This window comes from Pleurodeles waltl, chromosome 4_1 (assembly GCF_031143425.1).
Source record: "Pleurodeles waltl isolate 20211129_DDA chromosome 4_1, aPleWal1.hap1.20221129, whole genome shotgun sequence".
NCBI classification, from domain to species: Eukaryota; Metazoa; Chordata; class Amphibia; order Caudata; family Salamandridae; genus Pleurodeles; species Pleurodeles waltl.
In genome coordinates, this window is record NC_090442.1 from 745,674,841 (window position 1) to 745,697,352 (window position 22,512).

The 22,512-nt window shown below is 51.2% G+C and overlaps 1 protein-coding gene across 1 annotated transcript in view; it reads left to right on the top strand.

Moving 5' to 3' along the window:
* LOC138287187 (NACHT, LRR and PYD domains-containing protein 3-like) overlaps positions 1-22,512 on the top strand; it is a 593,954-nt gene that overhangs the window by 483,882 nt on the left and 87,560 nt on the right. The gene's annotated exons all lie outside the window — the stretch shown is intronic.

Sequence of the window (22,512 nt, forward strand, 5' to 3'; positions counted from 1 at the left end):
GCTGTCTGAAAAGACATAGGCCATCATTATGACATTGGCAGTAAATCCCACTTACTGCCATGCAGACTGCCGCCAACATACCTCCGCCACCGAGGATATTCATTCACCATATTATGACACACACACACCAATCCGTCACTATTCAGCCACAGACACAAGTCCGCCACAACAAAGGTCAGTGATAAACTGGCGGTATCCAAACCCACACCGTTACGCCAACAGAACAACGCCCATCACAATATGACCCATGAATCACCACAGTGGACATTCAATCATGGTAAACCATTGGTGGTACATACCACTGTGCTCAAAATACACACACACAGAAAAAACAACATTACATTCGTCAATTTAAGTAACACACACCTGACACCCCAACACACCACACCCACCCACTCACACAACTATAAAACACACACCCACATTACCAACAGTCCTTTACGACTACAAATAATTGCTACCAGAGAGAGACAGCAAGACCACTGACACAGCCAGAGCCACATACCACTCACACCTATACACCATTCACGCATCCCACATCACACACCCCAACACATTACCCTACACACCCTCACCTACACACCTTACACAACAACCATGGCACCACAAAGACACCCCCGATTCCCAGAGAAGGAGCTAAGGGTCATGGTGGAGGAAATCATCAGGGTAGAACCTCAGCTATTTGGAGCACAGGTGCAGCAGATATCTATAGCTAGGAAGCTGTAGCTATGGCGTAGAATCGAGGACAGGGTCAAGGCCTTGGGACAGCACCCAAGAACTAGGGATGACATCAGGAAGAGGTGGAATGGCCTATGGTGGAAGGTACGTTCCATTGCAGCAAGATACCAGCTCGCTGTACAGAGGATTGGCGGTGGACCCCCACCTGCTCCCCCACAACTAACAATATCGGAGGAGCAAGTCTTGGCAATCATGTATCGTGAGGGCCTGGCCGAAGTAGGAGGAGGACTGGACTCTGTCTGGTAAGTCAACTCTATACTACTACTACCCCCCTACCTGCATGCCATCACATACCCTCAACCTCAACCTCACCCTCACTCCCATCAGTCCACCACCTCCCACACACCCCACCATCACATCACACTCATTCCAATGCCAAGCCCTGCATGCACCACCAATGCATGGACATCACTTACAGCCCTGCATGGACACCTATCACCAAAGCATGCACACTAGAGAGAATCAGCTAGCCTATCATATACCAACTTACACAAGTGAAAGCTGCCAGGGCAAATACAACCAAATAGGGCAACCCACTGATGCACAATATGTCACACACAGAAACAATAACACATCATTTACATCCCCACAGGTGTCCCAGCCGCCGTCACGGAGAAGAGGTGCCAGCACTATCCAGTCCTCCAAATGAAGAGGCCCACAGTGATGACAGCAACTCTGGTCACCTAGATCTGGATGACCAGCTTGGCCCATCAGGGACCTCTGGACAGTTGGTTCCCCAGGCCCAGTCACACACCACCACAGAACCTCCCCCACCTGGAAACACCACCACAGCACCCACCAGCGTACTCACAACTCAGTCCCCAGGACACATCATTCAGTAGTGTGTCCACCTCTACAGAGACCCCAGGCCGCACCTCATACCCAAGACAATCAGGGTCCTGGAGACAGAGGCACAGGACGACAGGGAAACTGGGAGGAGTGCTGTGTGCAAGGGGGAGGACAGGCCCAGGGAACCAACTCTCCAGAAGGCACTTACCGAGATCCTGGAAGCATATCAACATTCCTAGGACAGGATGGGCCAGATCCTGGACAATGTGCATGAGAACAGGCGGCTGCAGGAGGGACAGTACCAGGGGATCAGGGAGGACTTGCAGGCCATCAACACCACCCTGGTCTCCATTGAAGGGGTGCTGGCAGACATGGCCAACATTATGAGGGAGGCAGTCTCACAACAGCGGGCCCCTGCCACTAGCCAGACATCTGAACTGCCTCCACCTCCGTTGCTGCTAGTGGACAGGAGGCCCGCCACAGGACTCACAGGCCACCAGCACCCCTCCCCCTGCAGAAGGAGAACCACCCGCAAATGTTCCCTGCGATCCAGGCAGAAGCCAGAGACTATTTCCAAGACCCCCACCAGGAAATTAGACTCTCCTGATTGTCACCCTTGTGTCCCACTCTGTCACCCTGTCCACCTTGAACTGCCATTGCTCCCCTTCCTATGTCCCCATGGACAATGCACCTGTGCTACAAATAGCATGGAACAATTTCCTGAACTTTCCTCTGTCATCACCCCATCGCAATGCGTTTGCCCCTCTTCTTCTTAGCACTTCAATAAACACCCTTAGAAAAAAAACAAGTATGGAGTATTTTAAATTTTTAAAGTATGTATTCGCTTAACCAGGTTCAAACATTGCAATTCAACGGTACAGTAATTGTGCACATAGGAAAGAATTGTAGTTGGCTGCAGTGATCACACCAGGAGCGATAGTGGGGCACCAACAAAGGGTACAGTAAGTGGGCATAGAAGTGGGAAATAGCAGCATGCCAGTGCCAAAGATATTCAAAATAATGACAATTAAATGTGAAGTAACACTCTCTTACCTGTATGTCATTGGAAGTATTGTTGTATCACTGCTGTTCTGTTGTCCTCATCCTCATCCTCTGCCTTCTCATCCTCACTGTCCACAGGGTCCACTGCTGCCACACAGGCATCTCCAGCCTCCTCCTCCTGAAGAAAAGGCACATGGCGTCTCAAGGCGAGGTTGTGCAACATGCAGCATGCCACGATTATCTGGCAGACCTTCTTGGGTGAGTAGCATAGGGATCCACCTGTTAGATGAAGGCACCTGAACCTGGCCTTCAGGCGGCCAAAGGTTCTTTCGATTATCCTTCTTGTTTGTCCATGTGCCTCATTGTAACGTTCTTCTGCCCTTGTTCTGGCATTCCTCACAGGGGTCAGTAGCCATGATAGGTTGGGGTAACCAGAGTCACCTGCAAATATTGAGGGACAATATTTAGCCACACACTATCCCATACGGCCCACACCGTACCCATACACCAACATCTACTGGGTGGGAACCAGGGCTCACCTATTAGCCACACTCTGTGCTTCTGTAGTTGGCCCATCACATTTGGGGTGCTGCTCTTCTTCAGGATAAAGGCATCATGCACCGACCCAGGATACTTAGCACTGACATGGGAGATGTACTGGTCCACCAAGCACACCATCTGTACATTCCTGGAGTGGAAACTCTTACGATTTCTGAACACCTGTTCATTGTGACAGGGGGGACAAATGCAATATGAGTTCCATCAATCACCCAAGTTATGTTGGGAATATGTCCCATTGCATAGAAGTTAGCCTTCACTGTGGCCAAGTCCTCCACCTGGGGGAAAACAATGTAGCTGCACATTTGTTTAATCAGGGCAGCTAACACTCTGGTCAGCACTATTGAGAACATTGTCTGTGACATTCCTGCTGCCAAGCCCACTGTCACTTGGAAAGAACCAGTTGCCAGGAAATGGAGCACAGATAGAACTTGCACAAGAGGGGGGATACCAGTGGGGTGACAGATAGCATATATCAGGTCAGGCTCCAATTGGGCACACAGCTCTGTGATTGTGGCCCTGTCAAGTCTATAAGTTAGGATGATGTGCCTGTCCTCCATTGTTGCCAAGTCCACCAGGGGTCTGTACACGGGGGTATGTCTCCATCTCCTATTCATCTGCAGCGGAAGCAATCTAAAGGACAAAAGAGTGAGGAGCCGGTCACAAACTGAACATTGGAGCCACAACAGAACAATGTATGATGTCAGTTTGTAATGGGTAAGTGGGATTTGTCCTGTATGTCCAAATTTTAACTGTGACGCAGTTATTATCCAGGGTCTTCCCCATCCCCCCTGAAATGGTGTCCGCCTGTCTTGTGTGGAGGGACAGGTGGAAGTGAGGTAATTCTGCTGACATTGTGTACCATTGCAGGAGGCGGTCGGGAACCGCCGTGCAACTCCTCATTGGTTAACATTGAGTCCTATGGGGTACAGTAGCGATCTATGCCGACGGTGACAGTATGCACCGCCGCAGACGTGACTGCCATTTTCTACCTGATCACTCACTTGCTACCTAACCTTCAACAGGAGAGGACCTACCCTGCATGTGCTGCTGTGACCTGTGCCTGGAACCTACCATGGCCGTGTGACTGGGGAAAGGGCCCCTGCTTTCACCTCGGCGGAGTTGGAGTGACTGGTGGATGGGGTCCTTCCCCCTGTACGGACTGCTGTATGGGCCTCCAGGCCAACAGGTGAGTACACTGTGGGCACAATGCACGTGGCATGAATGCATGGAGTGGTGTTTGTGAAGAGCTCGTGTAATGTTTAGGTGGATGTCCTCTGGGTGGCGTATCGGTTGTGTGCTGGGCTGAGTGTGTGCAAATTGAGATGTGAAGGGGTATCGTGGGCCATAAGTGTAACAGGCAGGACTGTCTGACTGATACTATTTTCCTGTGTGTATTACCTCTGCAGGTCAGTGCCCATAAAAAGAAGGGTATATGGTGTGCCATTGCCCAGGACGTGTGGACCCTGTGGGTCTACGGCAGGTGGAGCACCCACCGTTGGAAATGGTGGGACGACCTGAGATGCTGGGCACAGAAGACGGTGGAGGCCCAGCTGGGGATGGCCTACCAACGAGGAAGGGGTACCCGTCGAACCCTGACCCCCCTGATGGCCCGCATACTGGTTGGGGCCTATCCAGAGCTGGATGGGCGCATGTGAGACAGGAGCCACAAGTGGGTGAGGACAGTGCCCATCATTACAACTTACGCATGGTAGGGTGGTATCCAGGTGGGGAATGTGTGTCAGTGGGTGTCCCTAGCCCCGACCTGACGTTGCAGAGTAGGTCCCCTGGTGGCAAGGGTCCTGAAGGGATATTCCTGCTACCTAGCTCGTAGGCATCCACAACTGGTCAGGGCTGCGTGGGTCCCAGGTGTGCTGCATTTGATGGTGTGTGCCCCTTCCCATGCCCTTGGTGGCTAGCAAAATACCTGGTAGTGCAATGCATAGTGCGTAGGGCCGTTCCCTGTGTGTATGAGTGGTGTGTACGCCAACAGTGGTGTTGGTGCAGCCATTGAACAGGTGTATCTCTGCCCCTCCTTTTTGTTTTGTTTCCCTGTCCTTATGTGCATTAGCATCATCTGGCGGAGGAGCAGAGGCACCAGAGATGGAGGGAGCTGCATCCCACAGGACCCATGAGGCAGAGTCCACCAACACTGAGGGCACCAGTGGGACGGAGAGCGAGAGGAGCACCACAGCAGAGACTGGAGGGGACAATTCAGACACAGATACCTCCTCCGATGGAAGCTCCCTGGTGGCGGCGGACACCTCTGTGACCACCCCAGCTACAGGTATATCCACCACATCCATTCCAGCACCACCCTCACAGCAGCACCTCATTGAGTTGCCCGTGCCCGCTCACTGTAGGAGGCTGGACTCGCTTGTAGTGAGTACCAAGGGGTACTTGCACCTTGCACCAGGCCCAGTTATCCCTTATTAGTGTATAGGGTGTCTAGCAGCTTAGGCTGATAGATAATGGTAGCTTAGCAGAGCAGCTTAGGCTGAACTAGGAGACGTGTGAAGCTACTACAGTACCACTTAGTGTCATATGCACAATATCATAAGAAAACACAATACACAGTTATACTAAAAATAAAGGTACTTTATTTTTATGACAATATGCCAAAGTCTCTTAGAGTGTACCCTCAGTGAGAGGATAGGAAATATACACAAGATATATATACACAATAGCAAAAATATGCAGTATAGTCTTAGAAAACAGTGCAAACAATGTATAGTTACAATAGGATGCAATGGGGAAACATAGGGATAGGGGCAACACAAACCATATACTCCAAAAGTGGAATGCGAACCACGAATGGACCCCAAACGTATGTGACCTTGTAGAGGGTCGCTCAGACTATTAGAAAATAGTGAGAGTTAGAAAAATAACCCTCCCCAAGACCCTGAAAAGTGAGTGCAAAGTGCACTAAAGTTCCCCTAAGGACAAAGAAGTCGTGTTAGAGGAATAATGCAGGAAAGACACAAACCAACAATGCAACAACTGTGGATTTCCAATCTAGGGTACCTGTGGAACAAGGGGACCAAGTCCAAAAGTCACAAGCAAGTCGGAGATGGGCATATGCCCAGGAAATGCCAGCTGCGGGTGCAAAGAAGCTTCTACTGGACAGAAGAAGCTGAGGTTTCTGCAGGAACAAAAAGGGCTAGAGACTTCCCCTTTGGTGGACGGATCCCTCTCGCCGTGGAGAGTCGTGCAGAAGTGTTTTCCCGCCGAAAGAACGCCAACAAGCCTTGCTAGCTGCAAATCGTGCGGTTAGCGTTTTTGGACGCTGCTGTGGCCCCGGAGGGACCAGGAAGTCGCAAATTGGACCAGGAGAGAGAGGGGACGTCGAGCAAGACAAGGAGCCCTCTCAGCAGCAGGTAGCACCCGGAGAAGTGCCAGAAACAGGCACTACGAGGATGCGTGAAACGGTGCTCACCCGAAGTTGCACAAAGGAGTCCCACGTCGCCGGAGACCAACTTAGAAAGTCGTGCAATGCAGGTTAGAGTGCCGTGGACCCAGGCTTGGCTGTGCACAAAGGATTTCCACCGGAAGTGCACAGGGGCTGGAGTAGCTGCAAAAGTCACGGTTCCCAGCAATGCAGCCCAGCGAGGTGAGGCAAGGACTTACCTCCACCAAACTTGGACTGAAGAGTCACTGGACTGTGGGGGTCACTTGGACAGAGTCGCTGGATTCGAGGGACCTCGCTCGTCGTGCTGAGAGGAGACCCAAGGGACCGGTAATGCAGCTTTTTGGTGCCTGCGGTCGCAGGGGGAAGATTCCGTTGACCCACGGGAGATTTCTTCAGAGCTTCTGGTGCAGAGAGGAGGCAGACTACCCCCACAGCATGCACAAGCAGGAAAACAGTCGAGAAGGCGGCAGGATCAGCGTTACAGAGTTGCAGTAGTCGTCTTTGCTACTATGTTGCAGGTTTGCAGGCTTCCAGCGCGGTCAGCAGTCGATTCCTTGGCAGAAGGTGAAGAGAGAGATGCAGAGGAACTCGGATGAGCTCTTGCATTCGTTATCTAAAGTTTCCCCAGAGACAGAGACCCTAAATAGCCAGAAAAGAGGGTTTGGCTACCTAGGAGAGAGGATAGGCTACTAACACCTGAAGGAGCCTATCAGAAGGAGTCTCTGACGTCACCTGGTGGCACTGGCCAGTCAGAGCAGTCCAGTGTGCCAGCAGCACCTCTGTTTCCAAGATGACAGAGGTCTGGAGCACACTGGAGGAGCTCTGGACACCTCCCAGGGGAGGTGCAGGTCAGGGGAGTGGTCACTCCCCTTTCCTTTGTCCAGTTTCGCGCCAGAGCAGGGCTAAGGGGTCCCCTGAACCGGTGTAGACTGGCTTATGCAGAATTGGGCACATCTGTGCCCAACAAAGCATTTCCAGAGGCTGGGGGAGGCTACTCCTCCCCTGCCTTCACACCATTTTCCAAAGGGAGAGGGTGTAACACCCTCTCTCAGAGGAAGTCCTTTGTTCTGCCATCCTGGGCCAGGCCTGGCTGGACCCCAGGAGGGCAGATGCCTGTCTGAGGGGTTGGCAGCAGCAGCAGCTGCAGTGAAACCCCAGGAAGGGCAGTTTGGCAGTACCAGGGTCTGTGCTACAGACCACTGGGATCATGGGATTGTGCCAACTATGCCAGGATGGCATAGAGGGGGCAATTCCATGATCATAGACATGTTACATGGCCATATTCGGAGTTACCATTGTGAAGCTACATATAGGTAGTGACCTATATGTAGTGCACGCGTGTAATGGTGTCCCCGCACTCACAAAGTTCTGGGAATTGGCTCTGAACAATGTGGGGGCACCTTGGCTAGTGCCAGGGTGCCCTCACACTAAGTAACTTTGCACCTAAACTTTACCGGGTAAAGGTTAGGCATATAGGTGACTTATAACTTACTTAAGTGCAGTGTAAAATGGCTGTGAAATAACGTGGACGTTATTTCACTCAGGCTGCAGTGGCAGGCCTGTGTAAGAATTGTCAGAGCTCCCTATGGGTGGCAAAAGAAATGCTGCAGCCAATAGGGATCTCCTGGAACCCCAATACCCTGGGTACCTCAGTACCATATACTAGGGAATTATAAGGGTGTTCCAGTAAGCCAATGTAAATTGGTAAAAATGGTCACTAGCCTGTTAGTGACAATTTGGAAAGAAATGAGAGAACATAACCACTGAGGTTCTGATTAGCAGAGCCTCAGTGAGACAGTTAGTCACTACACAGGTAACACATTCAGGCACACTTATGAGCACTGGGGCCCTGGGTTACCAGGGTCCCAGTGACACATACAACTAAAACAACATATATACAGTGAAAAATGGGGGTAACATGCCAGGCAAGATGGTACTTTCCTACACAACCCCCCCCAAACGAAGGACAATAAGACTAGCCATGACCTGATGAGTCTTCATTGTCTAAGTGGAAATATCTGGAGAGTCCATCTGCATTGGAGTGGCTACTCCCAGGTCTATGTTCCACTGTATAGTCCATTCCCTGTAGGGATATGGACCACCTCAACAATTTAGGATTTTCACCTTTCATTTGTTTTAGCCAAAGTAGAGGTTTGTGGTCTGTCTGAACAATGAAGTGAGTGCCAAACAGGTATGGCCTCAACTTCTTCAGAGCCCAGACCACATCAAAGGCCTCCCTCTCAATGGCAGACCAACGCTTTTCTCTAGGGGTCAACCTCCTACTAATAAAAGCAACAGGTTGATCCTGGCCCTCAGAATTAAGTTGTGATAGGACTGCCCCTACTCCTAATTCAGATGCATCAGTTTGGACATAGAATTTTTTAGAGTAACAAGGGCTTTTCAGGACAGGTGCAGAGCACATGGCCTGCTTCATCTCCTCAAAAGCTTTCTGACAGTTTGCTGTCCATAATACCTTTTTAGGCATTTTCTTGGACGTGAGGTCATTAAGAGGGGCTGCAATGGAGCCATAGTTCTTAATGAACCTCCTGTAATGCCCAGTGAGGCCTAGGAAGGCTCTCACCTGAGTCTGAGTGGTAGGGGGAACCCAATCAATAATTGTTTGGATTTTCCCCTGAAGTGGTGCAATCTGTTCCCCACCAACAAGGTGTCCCAGATAAACCACCTTACCCTGCCCTATCTGGCACTTTGAAGCCTTGATAGTGAGGCCTGCCTTTTGCAGGGCCTCCAAAACTTTCCATAGGTGGACCAGGTGATCATCCCAGCTGGAGCTAAAGACAGCTATATCGTCCAAATATGCTGCACTGAAAGCTTCCAGCCCTTGCAGGACTGTGTTCACCAACCTCTGAAAAGTGGCAGGTGCATTTTTCAAACCAAAAGGCATTACAGTAAACTGGTAATGTCCGCCAATGGTAGAAAATGCAGTCTTAGGTTTAGCATCTTCTGACAATTTGATCTGCCAATACCCTGCAGTCAAATCAAAAGTGCTTAGATACTTGGCAGATGCCAGTGTATCTATGAGCTCATCTGCCCTGGGTATAGGGTGAGCATCAGTTTTGGTTACCAAGTTGAGACCTCTATAGTCTACACAAAACCGCATTTCCTTCTTTCCATCTTTGGAATGGGGTTTTGGTACCAGTACCACAGGAGAATCCCATGGACTGTCAGAGTGCTCAACCACTCCTAGTTCTAACATTTTCTGGACCTCTTGCTTTATGCAGTCCCTGACATGGTCAGGCTGCCTATAGATCTTACTTTTGACAGGCAAGCTGTCTCCAGTATCTATAGTGTGCTCACACCAAGAAGTGGTACCTGGCACAGTAGAGAAGAGTTCAGAGAATTGATCTAGGAGATTTATGCAATTGTCTTTCTGCTCAGCAGTAAGACAATCAGCCAAAACTACACCTTCCACTAGAGCATCTTGTTCTGTGGAAGAGAAGAGATCAGGTAGAGGATCACTGTCTTCTTCCTGTCCCTCATCAGTTGCCATGAGCAGGGTGAGATCAGCCCTGTCATAGTAGGGTTTCAGGCGGTTGACATGGAGCACCCTAAGGGGACTCCTGGCAGTGCCTAAGTCAACTAAATAGGTGACTTCTCCCTTCTTTTCAACAATTGTGTGGGGTCCACTCCATTTATTTTGGAGTGCTCTTGGGGCCACAGGCTCCAAGACCCACACTTTCTGCCCTGGTTGGTACTGAACCAAAACAGCCTTCTGATCATGCCATTGCTTCTGGAGCTCTTGGCTGGCCTGAAGGTTTTTACTGGCCTTTTTCATGTACTCCGCCATCCTTGATCTGAGGCCAAGTACATAATCCACAATATCCTGCTTAGGAGCTTTTAAAGGTTGTTCCCAACCCTCCTTTACAAGTGTGAGTGGACCCCTAACAGGGTGTTCAAAAAGAAGTTCAAAGGGGCTGAAGCCCACTCCTTTCTGGGGTACCTCCCTGTAGGCAAGAAGGAGGCATGGTAGAAGGATATCCCATCTCCTGCGGAGTTTTTCAGGGAGACCCATAATCATGCCTTTGAGAGTTTTATTAAATCTCTCCACCAGTCCATTTGTTTGTGGATGATAGGGTGTTGTGAACTTGTACGTTACACCACACTCCTTCCACATGGCCTTTAAGTATGCAGACATGAAATTGCTTCCCCTGTCTGATACTACTTCCTTTGGGAAGCCCACCCTGGAAAATATTCCCAGGAGGGCCTTTGCCACTGCAGGTGCTGTAGTGGTCCTTAAAGGAATAGCTTCAGGATATCTTGTGGCATGGTCCACTACCACTAAGATGAATCTATTGCCTGAAGCAGTAGGAGGGTCAAGGGGGCCAACTATGTCAGCCCCTACCCTTTCAAAGGGAACCCCAACCACAGGCAGTGGAATAAGGGGTGCCTTTGGGGTGCCACCTGTCTTGCCACTGGCTTGACAGGTTTCACAGGACTTACAAAATTCCTTTGTGTCCTCAGACATCCTAGGCCAATGAAACAATGGAACAAGTCTGTCCCAAGTTTTCATTTGACCCAGGTGCCCAGCTAGGGGAATGTCATGTGCCAGGGTTAGGAGGAACTTTCTGTACTCCTGAGGAATCACTAATCTCCTGGCAGCTCCAGGTTTAGGATCCCTATGCTCAGTGTACAAGAGGTTGTCCTCCCAGTAAACTCTGTGAGAGTCACTGACATCCCCATTAGCCTGTTTGACAGCTTGCTGTCTGAGACCCTCTAATGTGGGACAGGTTTCCACATCTGACCAAGCTGATGTCTCCAAATCATTCCCTAATAGACAGTCTACAGGTAAATCTGAAGCTACCACAACTTTCTTTGGACCAGTAACCCCCCCCCCCAGTTGAGATTAACAACAGCCATGGGGTGGCTAAGTGTGTTGTTGTGAGCATCGGTTACTTGGTACTGGTGACCAAGTAGGTGTTGTTCAGGGTGGACCAGTTTCTCTATGACCATAGTCACACTGGCTCCAGTGTCCCTGTAGGCCTGAACCTCAACACCATTTATTAGGGGTAGCTGCTTGTACTTATCCATATTAAGGGGACAAGCAACTAAGGTGGCTAAATCAATAGCCCCCTCAGAGACTAACACAGCCTCTGTGGCCTCCCTAACAAGGCCAACCCCAACTAAGTTACCAATAGTGAGCCCAGCTACTCCCTTGGATTGGCTATTAGTAGGTTTGCTCCCACCACCACTGCTATTAGTAGGGACACTAGGGGGGTCATTCTGACCCCGGCGGTCTTAGACCGCCGGGGCCAGGGTCGGCGGGAGCACCGCCGACAGGCCGGCGGTGCCCCGCAGGGCATTCTGCCGCGGTCGGACCGGCAACACTGGCGGTCTCCCGCCAGTGTACCGCCGCCCTTTTGAATCCTCCAAGGCGGCGCAGCTAGCTGCGCCGCCGAGGGGATTCCGACCCCCCCTACCGCCATCCAGTTCCCAGCAGTCCGCCCGCCGGGAACCGGATGGCGGTAGGGGGGGTCGCGGGGCCCCTGGGGGCCCCTGCAGTGCCCATGCCACTGGCATGGGCACTGCAGGGGCCCCCGCAAGAGGGCCCCTACAAGTATTTCACTGTCTGCTTGGCAGACAGTGAAATACGCGACGGGTGCAACAGCACCCGTCGCACCTTCCCACTCCGCCGGCTCGATTACGAGCCGGCATCCTCGTGGGAAGGGAGTTTTTCCCTGGGCTGGCGGGCGGTCTTTTGGCGACCGCCCGCCAGCCCAGGGAAAAACTTAGAATACCCTCCGCGGTCTTTCGACCGCGGAGCGGTATTTCGGAGGGGGAAGTCTGGCGGGCGGCCTCTGCCGCCCGCCAGACTTAGAATGACCCCCTAGGTGTAGCAGTAGGGGTTGTAGTGGTGGGAGGCTTGGTGCCTTTCTTTGGACAACTGGGATCTGTTGTCCAATGGCCTTTTATTTTACATAAATAGCACCATGGTTTCTTTTCCTTGTTCTGATTAAAAGAAGATTTGGGCCCACCACCCCCACCAGAGTGTTTTTGTGGGCCTGATGAAGACTCATTTTTAGATTTGTCCCCACCCTTGTCAGAAGACTTACCATCCTTCTTTTTGTTGCCATCTTTGTCACCCCCTGTATGAACTTTTCTGTTCACCCTTGTTCTGACCCATTTGTCTGCCTTCTTTCCCAATTCTTGGGGAGAGGTCAGATCAGAGTCCACCAAGTACTGGTGCAACAAATCAGACACACAATTATTAAGAATATGCTCTCTCAGGATCAAGTTATACAGGCTGTCATAATCAGTCACTTTACTGCCATGTAACCACCCCTCCAAGGCCTTCACTGAATGGTCAATGAAATCAACCCAGTCTTGTGAAGACTCCTTTTTGGTCTCTCTGAACTTTATCCTGTATTGTTCAGTGGTTAAGCCATAACCATCCAGGAGTGCATTCTTAAGAACTTGGTAATTATTAGCATCATTTTCTTTCACAGTAAGGAGCCTATCCCTACCTTTTCCACTAAATGATAGCCATAGGATAGCAGCCCACTGCCTTTGAGGGACATCCTGTACAACACAGGCCCTCTCAAGTGCAGCAAACCACTTGTTAATGTCATCCCTCTCCTTATAAGGGGGAACTATCTTGTGCAGATTCCTGGAATCATGCTCTTTTGCAGGATGACTATGGGGAATACTGCTGCTGCCACCATGGGTTTCTAAACCCAGTTTCTGTCTCTCCTTCTCTACTTCTAAAGTCTGTCTATCCAAATCCAGCTGTTGCTTCTTGAGCTTCAGTCTGGTTTGTTCCACTCTCAATCTATTGAGCTCCCTTTCTAACAATCTGTCATCAGGGTGGGTGGGAGGGACATGCCTTGAAACAGAAGTATGGTGAGAATGGACAGAAGGAGACCTGTCCCTTACAGAAGCCACCCTAACAGCTTGGCTAACAGAAACATCACTACCAGTATGGTGAGAATAAATGCTTTTGCTATGATGTGAGACAACACTATTTGTATGGTGTGGCTCATCATCATTACCAACTATGCTAGACTGTCTAGTAATGGGCAGGCTAGGAAGTTTCTTTCCTGAATCTTTTCCTGGGGGAGTCCCTGGATCAGATTGAGAACCATTAGCTACTTTTTCAACAGATGGGGCACTTCTAGCCTTATCCTGTTCTCCAAGCATGTTAAGTAACAGTTCCAAGGAAGGATTCTTCCCTACACTCAAACCTCTCTCTACACAGAGACTCCTTGCTCCTTTCCAGCTAAGGTGATCATATGCAAGTTTGGACAGATCAACATTTTGGCCTGTGCCAGACATTTTTAGAGAGAGTTAAAGTCATAGTAAAAGAGAAAAAGTTTGTCAGAGCTTTTAGAAAGACAGAGAAAAAAACTTTTTTAACTTTTTAGAACTTTTTAGAAAGTTAGGAGTACTTTTCAGCACTTAGAAAAGAGTGAAAAGAGGAAATGCAAAACTTTTTGGCTATGTGTATATACACTGAACTTGTTTTGTATATTTTTCTCTTATGAAAAGTACAATGACAAGAGTGGTAAGTAGTCTCAAAGCACTTATCCCACCACTGCACAACCAATGTAGGAGGCTGGACTGGCTTGTAGTGAGTACCAAGGGGTACTTGCACCTTGCACCAGGCCCAGTTATCCCTTATTAGTGTATAGGGTGTCTAGCAGCTTAGGCTGATAGATAATGGTAGCTTAGCAGAGCAGCTTAGGCTGAACTAGGAGACGTGTGAAGCTACTACAGTACCACTTAGTGTCATATGCACAATATCATAAGAAAACACAATACACAGTTATACTAAAAATAAAGGTACTTTATTTTTATGACAATATGCCAAAGTATCTTAGAGTGTACCCTCAGTGAGAGGATAGGAAATATACACAAGATATATATACACAATAGCAAAAATATGCAGTATAGTCTTAGAAAACAGTGCAAACAATGTATAGTTACAATAGGATGCAATGGGGAAACATAGGGATAGGGGCAACACAAACCATATACTCCAAAAGTGGAATGCGAACCACGAATGGACCCCAAACCTATGTGACCTTGTAGAGGGTCGCTGGGACTATTAGAAAATAGTGAGAGTTTGAAAAATAACCCTCCCCAAGACCCTGAAAAGTGAGTGCAAAGTGCACTAAAGTTCCCCTAAGGACAAAGAAGTCGTGTTAGAGGAATAATGCAGGAAAGACACAAACCAACAATGCAACAACTGTGGATTTCCAATCTAGGGTACCTGTGGAACAAGGGGACCAAGTCCAAAAGTCACAAGCAAGTCGGAGATGGGCATATGCCCAGGAAATGCCAGCTGCGGGTGCAAAGAAGCTTCTACTGGACAGAAGAAGCTGAGGTTTCTGCAGGAACGAAAAGGGCTAGAGACTTCCCCTTTGGTGGACGGATCCCTCTCGCCATGGAGAGTCGTGCAGAAGTGTTTTGCCGCCGAAAAAATACCAACAAGCCTTGCTAGCTGCAAATCGTGCGGTTAGCGTTTTTGGACGCTGCTGTGGCCCTGGAGGGACCAGGAGGTCGCAAATTGGACCAGGAGAGAGAAGGGTCGTCGAGCAAGACAAGGAGTCCTCTCAGCAGCAGGTAGCACCCAGAGAAGTGCCAGAAACAGGCACTACGAGGATGCGTGAAACGGTGCTCACCCGAAGTCGCACAAAGGAGTCCCACGTCGCCGGAGACCAACTTAGAAAGTCGTGCAATGCAGGTTAGAGTGCCGTGGACCCAGGCTTGGCTGTGCACAAAGGATTTCCGCCGGAAGTGCACAGGGGCCGGAGTAGCTGCAAAAGTCACAGTTCCCAGCAATGCAGCCCAGCGAGGTGAGGCAAGGACTTACCTCCACCAAACTTGGACTGAAGAGTCACTGGACTGTGGGGGTCACTTGGACAGAGTCGCTGGATTTGAGGGACCTCGCTCGTCGTGCTGAGAGGAGACCCAAGGGACCGGTAATGCAGCTTTTTGGTGCCTGCGGTCGCAGGGGGAAGATTCCGTCGACCCACTGGAGATTTCTTCGGAGCTTCTGGTGCAGAGAGGAGGCAGACTACCCCACAGCATGCACAAGCAGGAAAACAGTCGAGAAGGCGGCAGGATCAGCGTTACAGAGTTGCAGTAGTCGTCTTTGCTACTATGTTGCAGGTTTGCAGACTTCCAGCGCGGTCAGCAGTCGATTCCTTGGCAGAAGGTGAAGAGAGAGATGCAGGGGAACTCGGATGATCTCTTGCATTCGTTATCTAAAGTTTCCCCAGAGACAGAGACCCTAAATAGCCAGAAAAGAGGGTTTGGCTACCTAGGAGAGAGGATAGGCTACTAACACCTGAAGGAGCCTATCAGAAGGAGTCTCTGACGTCACCTGGTGGCACTGGCCACTCAGAGCAGTCCAGTGTGCCAGCAGCACCTCTGTTTCCAAGATGGCAGAGGTCTGGAGCACACTGGAGGAGCTCTGGACACCTCCCAGGGGAGGTGCAGGTCAGGGGAGTGGTCACTCCCCTTTCCTTTGTCCAGTTTCGCGCCAGAGCAGGGCTAAGGGGTCCCCTGAACCGGTGTAGACTGGCTTATGCAGAATTGGGCACATCTGTGCCCAACAAAGCATTTCCAGAGGCTGGGGGAGGCTACTCCTCCCCTGCCTTCACACCATTTTCCAAAGGGAGAGGGTGTAACACCCTCTCTCAGAGGAAGTCCTTTGTTCTGCCATCCTGGGCCAGGCCTGGCTGGACCCCAGGAGGGCAGATGCCTGTCTGAGGGGTTGGCAGCAGCAGCAGCTGCAGTGAAACCCCAGGAAGGGCAGTTTGGCAGTACCAGGGTCTGTGCTACAGACCACTGGGATCATGGGATTGTGCCAACTATGCCAGGATGGCATAGAGGGGGCAATTCCATGATCATAGACATGTTATATGGCCATATTCGGAGTTACCATTGTGAAGCTACATATAGGTAGTGACCTATATGTAGTGCACGCGTGTAATGGTGTCCCCGCACTCACAAAGTTCTGGGAATTGGCTCTGAACAATGTGGGGGCACCTTGGCTAGTGCCAGGGTACCCTCACACTAAGTAACTTTGCACCTAACCTTTACCGGGTAAAGGTTAGACATATAGGTGACTTATAACTTACTTAAGTGCAGTGTAAAATGGCTGTGAAATAACGTGGACGTTATTTCACTCAGGCTGCAGTGGCAGGCCTGTGTAAGAATTGTCAGAGCTCCCTATGGGTGGCAAAAGAAATGCTGCAGCCCATAGGGATCTCCTGGAACCCCAATACCCTGGGTACCTCAGTACCATATACTAGGGAATTATAAGGGTGTTCCAGTAAGCCAATGTAAATTGGTAAAAATGGTCACTAGCCTGTTAGTGACAATTTGGAAAGAAATGAGAGAGCATAACCACTGAGGTTCTGATTAGCAGAGCCTCAGTGAGACAGTTAGTCACTACACAGGTAACACATTCAGGCACACTTATGAGCACTGGGGCCCTGGGTTACCAGGGTCCCAGTGACACATACAACTAAAACAACATATATACAGTGAAAAATGGGGGTAACATGCCAGGCAAGATGGTACTTTCCTACACTCACCCAGGAGGGTGGGCATCTCCTTCACCCCAGACACCTCAGGCCCTGCCCCAGTGAGTACTGCTGCCCTGAGTGAGGAGGCTATTGACCTCCTGAGATCCATCTCTGTAGGGCAGTCAACCATTGTGAATGCCATCCAGGGGCTGGCAGCCTAGATGCAACAAACAAATGCATTTCTGTAGGGCATTCAGACTGGCTTGGCGGCCCAACAGAGATCGATCCAGACTCTGGCCTCCTCTCTGCTGACAGCCATTGTCCCTGTTTTCACCCTTCCCCCTTCAACTTCCTCTTCCCACTCCCATTCCCCTTAACCCCAACCTATCCCTTGCACACAAGGCAACACACAAGAGTGGCACTGGCAAACAGAAGCACCCCACATCATCCCACAGGCACTCACACAAACACCATCCAGATGCAGACATACCAACATCCACAATTTCTACTGTCTCCCCCTCCTCCTCCACCTCCCTTCCAGTTCCGTCTACACTCACACCTGCATGCACTACATCTTCATCCATTTCCAGCATCACCATCACACCTACCAAAACACACACCTCACTGGCAGAAACCTCCACAACAGCCATACACACATCCCCTGTGTCCTCTCCCACTGTGTCTGTCCCCCCTCCTAAAGTACACAAACACAAGCACTCAGACACCCAACAGCCGTCCACCTCACAACAGCATCCAGCCCATGCTCCTGCACCTAAACTCAGCAGACAGACATCTCCTACACTCACTCCCTCTTGCTCCACTCCCAAACCTTCTCCCTCTTCCCGCCCGAATGTCCCTAAGAAGCTTTTCCTCTCCACTATTGACCTCTGCCCTACCCCTCCTCCCGTCCTTCACATCTGGCCAGAGTGGCAAAAACCCAGGCAAGCACCTCAGCCAACCAGTCCACGGTCCTAGTAGTCTCCACACCCACTCGTGGTAGGAAAGGATCCAGGGCACTTGTGCAGAGGATGAAGGAGCCAACCCTAGCTGCTGCCAGGAAGGGCAAGGAGCCAGCCCCAGCCGGTGCCAGGAAGGGCAAGGAGTCAGCACCAGCAGGCAGGAAGGACAAGGGGCCTGGGGCAGGGACTCAGACAGAGCCCCCATCACCAGCCATGGTTGTGTAGCCATCTGAGGCTGCAGGGGATGGGTTGGAGCCCCCCCCCCCATCAGCAGCAGCACCACCACCAGTGGCCAGCCGTCTGAGGCTGCAGGGTTGGGCTGGAGCGTCCCCCCACCAGCAGCAGCATCGCCACCACCACTGGGCAGCCGTCCAAGTCTGCAGGGGATGGGCTGGAGCCTCCCCCCACCAGCAGCATCACCACCACCTCTGGGCAGCCGTCACCACCGGCAGACGGTATGGAATCCTGCGTCCATGGGATGCTGTGCGGCCTGCCCCTGCAAATCCAGTGGGTATGACACCCACCTGAGACTGCAACCTTGCACTCCCCAGGATCAAGAGCACAGGGCACGATGCCCCCTCCAGAACCAGTGGGTAGGACACCCACCTACCACAGCCTCCCCAAGATCAAGAGCAAAGGACACAAGGCCCCCTCCAGAGCAAGTGGGCAAGTCACCCACTTGAGAGACTGTGGCCTTGCACTCCCCAGAACAGAGCACAGGTCATGTTGCCCCATCCAGAGCATGTGGGCAAGACACCCACCTGAGAGACTGTGGCCTTGTACTCCCCAGGACAGAGCACAGGGCATGTTTCCCCCTCCAGAGCATGTGGGCAAGTCACCCACTTGAGAGACTGTGGCCTTGCACTCCCAGGACAGAGCACAGGGCATGTTGCCCCCTCCAGAGCATGTGGGCAAGTCACCCAGTTGAGAGCGTGTGGTCTTGCACTCCCCAGGACCAAGCACAGGCCAGGTTGCCCCCTCCAGAACCATTGGTCTTGTTCCATCTGCCGGATGAGGTGCTCGCCCCCGTTCCCCTGTCCTCCTGAGGTGGCTCCCTATTTTCCAACGGATGCCCCTGCAGCGTTCTCTCCGTGTTGATGCAGGTGACAAGTGGGGCCTGTGACTTTGGCCTGTGGCCCACACAAACTGAGGACTGGGCAGTGTTTATTCATCCGAGGTATGGATTTTTATTACTGCAGCTGATTGTGTGTATGGTGTTGGGGTGGGAGTGGGGGTGTTGCATGTGTGTGTCATTCTCTTTTTCCTCCCCCCCTCCCTTGTGTTCTTGGTGGCTGTACTCACCATTGTTTTCTTCGCTGTCGCTGGTGTTCGTGGTGGAGCAGCACGTAGAAAATCATTGGGAAGACATGCAGCTCGGGCTACATGGTGGCGTGGTTGTTTCCTGTATCTCCAATGGTGAGTCCTTTCACTTCTGTGCAGTGTTTCTGTCAGGGTTTTGTTGTCGTTGGTACCACCCTGGAAAAGGTGGTGGATTGCAGGGTCTAAATACGGTGGGCAGGACATTGGCTTCCGCCTGGCTGTAGGCAGCTACCACCAGGGTGGCTGTTGTTTCTGCCCTGGCGGTCGGTGTGGTAAAGTGGCTGTCTAGAGTTCTCACCGCCATGGTCATAATTTGGCGGTAATTACCACCAGTCTTTTGGCGGAATTACTGCGACTTTATCACCAACCGCCAGGTTTGTAATGAGGGCTATAATGTGAGCACAGCACACAAAATACAGAGAAGGCTTTCGGTTGACTTTCCTACGCTTCTTAGGGTGAACCCCCTTCAATCATGACCAGATAGTGCTCTCAATGAACTGCACACTTAAGGAGCAAACTAGCATACAGCTTTGTTGATCCTTCCAAAAGATGCAGTAAGGAAATTTACATGACCCCAAACTGCTCTTTTATAATGACCAGTGTGCCTTATTTATGCATTCCAATGACATGTCAAAAGTATTCTTTTTCTTTCAAAGTATGGCTAGTAAATGGTGTACCAACATACGTATATGTACCTATGAATGTCCTTGAGTAAGGGTGTATGAAATGGCAGGTCTTTCCTTCAACAAATTTCATGTTATTAAGGGAATACCTTTGCAAATTTTATGAAATTCATGTCTTTTGTTTAACAACGGAGGCACTAATGAGGTTAAAAACAAACCAACATTTTGGCCCTCATTACAACATTGGCGGTAAAAGCCGCTTACCACCGTGCAGAAGACTGCCAACACACCACCGCAGAATTCTGCCACGGTCATTATGACCCACAGCTCGTAATCCGCCAAAATTGAGACACCCACACAAGTGCGCCACACCAAAGGTCAGTGATAAACTGGCGAAAACAAAACCTCCACTGTCACGCCAACAGAAATACGCCCACACTATCACGACCCACGAATCAACGCAGCGGTCTTTCAACCGCGGTATTCCATTGGCGGTAGACACCGCTGCGCTCAAAATACACACACATCTCCAAAATACAGCCACTTTGGACAATTCGAAATACACACACCTGATACACATACACACACCACTCCTACACACCCAATACAATATAAAACACACACCCACATTACCCACAAACCCCTACGACAACAATTGCGACTGAAGGCCAGAGAGAGACACTACAATCTACAACCAAGCATCCACAGGCACACAATACCATCACCCACATAACATCCACGCACCTCACACAACACACCACTAAATATCACCCCACATATCACAACACACACCAACCCACACATCGCCCACACCACCCCATGCAACGGCAAAGACACCCCAGGTTCTCTGAGGAGGCGCTCAGGGTCATGGTGGAGGAAATCATCCGGGTAGAGCCACAGCTATTCGGATCACAGGTGCAGCACACCTCCATTTCTAAGAAGATGGCGCTATGGCAAAGAATAGTGGACAGGGTCAACGCAGTGGGACAGCACCCAAGAAATAGGGATGACATCAGGAAGAGGTGGAACGACCTACGGGGGAAGGTGCATTCCGAGGTCTCCAGACACCACCTTGCGGTACAGAGGACTGGCGGCGGACCCCCACCTCCTCCTCCACAACTAACAACATGGGAGGAGCAAATCTTGGCTATTCTGCATTCTGAGGGCCTCGAAGGAGTAGCTGGAGGAATGGACTCTGGTAAGTCAAACCTTACCTACCTTATCCCCCACCCTACCTGCATGCCCTCACATACCCCCACCCTCACCCCCATCACTCCTTCTCCTCACAAATGTCCCCATATCACAAACCATACATCCCAACACCAAGCCCTGCATGCAACAACAAAGCATGGACACCCATCACCAATGCATGGCCACTGCACATACCCATACACCCCCCAAATCATCATCACACAAGGTCCCACAGAGGAATGCAAGCACTGGGGTACACGGTCACCCACCCATTGCACACCATGGTACACAAAGATGCAATAATCATGCTTTTACACCCCTGCAGGACCCCTACCCAACGTTACTGCACAGGAGGGTCCACACATGTCCACACCACCAACAGAAGAGGCCCACAGTGATGACAGCAGCTCTGTCCAACTGGATCTAGACGACCAGCCCGGCCCATCTGGGACCTCGGGACAGTAGGTTCCCCTCACACAGTCACAGGCCACTACAGAGCTTGCCCCCTCTGGAAACACCAGCACAGCACCCACCCAGCGGGCCCATACCTCTGTCGCCAGGACATGTCAATCAGCAGTGTGCCCACCACTACAGGAAACCCAGGCTAACCCACCATCCCAACAACAACAGGGACCTGGGGGCAGTGGGAACACCGTTCAGGGGACAGAGGCCCAGGGAAACAGGGGAACTGGGAGGGCTGCTGTGCGACAGGGGGAGGACAGGCCCAGGGAACCCACTCTCCACGAGGCCCTCTCCAACATCATGGGAGCCTACCATCATTCCCAGGAGACGATGGCGGGGGGGGAGAATGAGGCGTGCATGAAACGACGGTGAGTGCATGTGCCACATGGCAAGGATAGGGATGCGGGCCAATGACTGTGACGGTACAGTTGGTAATAACTTCTCTTTTTCCCCTGTACAATTCATGTAGGTCAGCGCCCACCAGAAGAAGGATATTTGACGTGCCATCGCCAAGGACGTCCGGACCCTGGGGGTCTATCACAGATGGATCACCCACTGCCGGAAGAGATGGGAGGACAGTCGCCGCTGGAGCAAGAAGACGGCGGAGGCCCAGCTGAGGATGGCCTCCCATAGTGGGAGGGTTGCCCGTCGCACAATGACCCCCCTGATGTTCAGGATCCTGGTGATGGTGTACCCGGAGTTGGATGGGCGCTTGAGGGCATCACAGCAGCAACAAGGGGGTGAGTACACACTCATTCTGCTGATTCAGCGCGCAGTTGAGGTATCTGGGTGGGGGAGGTGGTCTGTGGGTTTCCCTAGGCCAGGGCTAGTGTGCTTGTTCAGTCCCCTTTTTCAGGCAGACCCTGTGGCACCCCGACCCACCTGGGCACAGTGCCAACTACACCTAGTCAGGCTCCTGTGACATCCATGTGTGCAGATATCGGCCATAGCCTTGTAGGCCATGTCCCAGG